The sequence below is a fragment of the Morone saxatilis genome, unplaced genomic scaffold (genome assembly GCF_004916995.1).
Source record: "Morone saxatilis isolate NCDOM2014 unplaced genomic scaffold, NCSU_SB_2.0 Contig0, whole genome shotgun sequence".
Lineage (NCBI taxonomy): Eukaryota > Metazoa > Chordata > Actinopteri > Moronidae > Morone > Morone saxatilis.
Window position 1 is genome coordinate 20,169,502 of NW_023339650.1, and position 3,487 is coordinate 20,172,988.

Sequence of the window (3,487 nt, forward strand, 5' to 3'; positions counted from 1 at the left end):
TGTACTATAACAGTATTATACTGCAGTAATGCTCTCAGGCTGTGGGATGGAGCAGACGGGTGAACAGGCGATGAGCAGTCTGCAGTTTTCTCTCTGACTGATAATCCGTCAGATGCAGATCATGGTGATGCCATAGTAACGCTGCTGGACCTAAAGGACCAATCCACTTAAATAAAGTTTTATCTGAGTGACGCACTGGTCCAAAACGTCACTCGTGTTCTCGTTTGACTCAGATAAAGGCTTCCTCTCCTAAATGAAAGTTGGCAGTTGTGAGAGAGACTTTGTGAAATCTCCGTGCGTCAATCAGAAACGATGATCTTAGATCCACTTTGAAGACCGAACGCAGGCTGCATCAAAGAGGAACAAATCCTCACAATGTGTCTGCTGCTACGACCCTCATCTGCAGACCACCCAATCAGATGGTTCCCAACCTGAGGGTCGGGACCCCCACTAGGGATCGCTAAAGCTTCACAGGAGACCTTCTTGATTTTAAGGCGTAGTAGAAAACTACTAAGTTAAAATAACATTGTTATGTTATACTATATTTGTATTAATCAAGAATGTTGTTTAACTTACAACATTGAGTTTGAACTTAAAATGTTCAAAGTGAACAGTTTCAACAATATATCTGAGTTAAAATAACTAATTACAGTTTATTATTTAATATCTAAACTCTGATGAGCTGAACACAAACTGTATTAGAACGATGGAATCAAGTATCAGGAGAGAATAAAACACTGAGCTGGTTCAAAAAAGCAGCTTATTAAAGTATGAAATTCATCCAAATCTCTGGTTTTCCACCAACTTCCTGCAGTTCTTGTGTTTATGTTCAGTTCATCAGCTGTTCTCTATTTGTAGAACAGTCAGTTTACTTGGTGATAGGTAACGACTCCCTTAAGAAAAAGGTTGGGAACCAGTGGTTCTATTCTACACAGCTCCTCTAGGTTTTATTCGAGCTTCTCTACATCAAACTGTATTTATAAAATCTGTCACTGCAGGTCTTGAACTCATCATTAGGTTTCAGTTCTGCTGTAAAACAGTCAGTCACTTCGCCGCCCCTCACTGAGAAAGAACGAGGCCAGTTTCATAAATAACTCGGAGATGTATTTTTAGTGTTTAACCTTCGTAGTGACTCTGCGGTTCAATAACAACAGACCCTGCTCACACAGATACAGTAATTATATCTTATGGTATCTGCAGGTCTGGTATGTCTCGTTATCCTCTTCTCTCTGACTCGAGTGTATCTACCGTCGCCGTGGAGACTCGGAAAAACAGCGCGGCAGCTCCTCTCGGTCCAAATATCGACATCAAAGCTCCGCGACTCGCTCGGCCCTCAAATTAACCTTTTCGCCAGCGAGGAGAACGATGACGGCGAGCGGCACTAATGCTCTGTGACCGCCTCAGACATTACAGCGGGAGTTTAACACCTGCAGCTGTCGGTCTGAGGGCAAGAAGACAACAGTAATCACAACTGAAAGCACAGACGATCCTAAAGTCTGAGATAATGTCTGAAGGAAGCTTCCTGCACTGCTGTCAATAAATTGAATATCATAAATAATAAGTTTAATCACTTCGGTAAAACTTTAGTAAGCTGAATGCTCTCAGATTAAGGTTAGGAATAAGGACTGGAAATGGCAGAAATTGCGGCAAAATGTATCATGAAATTCAATTCCTGTTGGATTCAGGAAATTAGTCCAAGAGGCTTTTTTGTACATCTTGACATGACACATGTATCTCCAACGTTTCGTACGTGCCGGTGAAACGAGATGCCGGGGCTGCTTCTTTGAAGTGTTTCTTTTACAACAAGGCCTGTGTCGAAATGATGTTTTTTTCACCCACGCATTCGACGAAGACTCATAGGGAGCACAACTTTTAATCCCGGAGGTCTTTAAAATGTACTCACCAAATTTTAAGTCGATACGATCAATTCTGTAGGAGTTATTTAAAATAGAAGTCCTGAAAATGGCAGAAATGGCGCCAAAATTAGACTTTAAATTCCAAATGGCCGACTTCCTGCTGCCAATATATGTAATGCTAATATTTAAACAAAGAAAAGTCACGTGTAACTCCATTAATCCATGCACATTACAACCTAATATAAATTGTTATTTTAGCCAGTTACACGTTGTTTTAGTTGGAGTTTGTTATTGAACTGCTTTATTCTGTACATTACAACATAATATTTGTTTTGCATCAACAGTTTTAGATTAGCATTTAGGAGAACCATGTTTAGAAACAACTCTGGCTGGGACAACATGTATATGATTCGATTACGACACATATTGTGATTCGATATTATGATTTGTTTTGATTCTGTTTGCTTTTCTAACACTACATCAGCGGTTCCCAACATTTTTCACTTTCCAGGTTGGGAACCACTTCCTTACTACATCCCACTGATTTAGATCGATCTATCTTCAGCCGCTCTCCATGTTCTTCCTCTCTGTTTTCAGTCAAGGTTGCTGCAGCTGTACTGCAGTATAACGAGCAGATTAAATGCTCTACCTGTTCGCCTCCAGCCGTTTACCTTGCTGTTAGGACGGCCATTAAACCCAGCTGCACCAGTAAAACCATTAACCACCCAGATGGAGTCATTTTATACGAGTTAAAATCTTTTCTTTTAATTGGATGTTTTCTGCTTTATAAGAGGAAACAAAATGGAGGCTGACATGGAGACTTTATCAGAACTGTGGCTCATATTTTACATATTTCTAACAAACATCTGGCACATTTTTCAGCATCATCACAGAGATCTAAATCTAATCCTTAAAGCCATTTTCTGACATTTTAACACATTGTTGTGGAGTAGTTCTGTTATCCTTCTTTGTGGTCTTGCTGTTGAATATATTAGTCAGACGGAGAACATTTGGCTCAACGTGAAGTTTGTTGCTCGGACTCGGCAGGCTCTGCGCTCCGTCATCGCTGCAGCTCAGATGTGTTTTTAACTTTTCCTCCGCAGCAGCTGTTTACAGCCGAAACTCCAACTGGAGTTATTTAGACTCAGCAGCAGCTTCAAAGCTAATCGGGCCGCCGGAGCAACATCAAGGTTTATTTTTCAGGTTTAGTCCACAGGAACGCTGTTTTTTTACTATTTATCCTGTTTATATCAACGTTTAGGAAAAATAAATGTACAGTTTGTTGGTGGTAGTTCTGACCTTCTTCCAAAATTGAACTTATAATTAAAACCAGAGTAAAGATCTTCTGGAGATCCCCTGAGATCTGTCAGTGAGCTGAAGGGCGAAAGGGTGAAAGGGGGATAATAATGATTTAAAACTATGATAAATACAGTACTGATGGAAAAGGAATCTCATGTTTGAACACTATGGTGATGTTATAAATTACATTAAAAAATCCAAGTATGTTAAGAACACTGAAAAGTCCTAAACTTTACCGCCACTATGTTGCCAAAGTTTCATGGGGGGTCGCAAGGCCTTCTTGATTTTGTGAAAAGGTCTGCAATGACTGCAATTTAAGCTAACGTTAATGT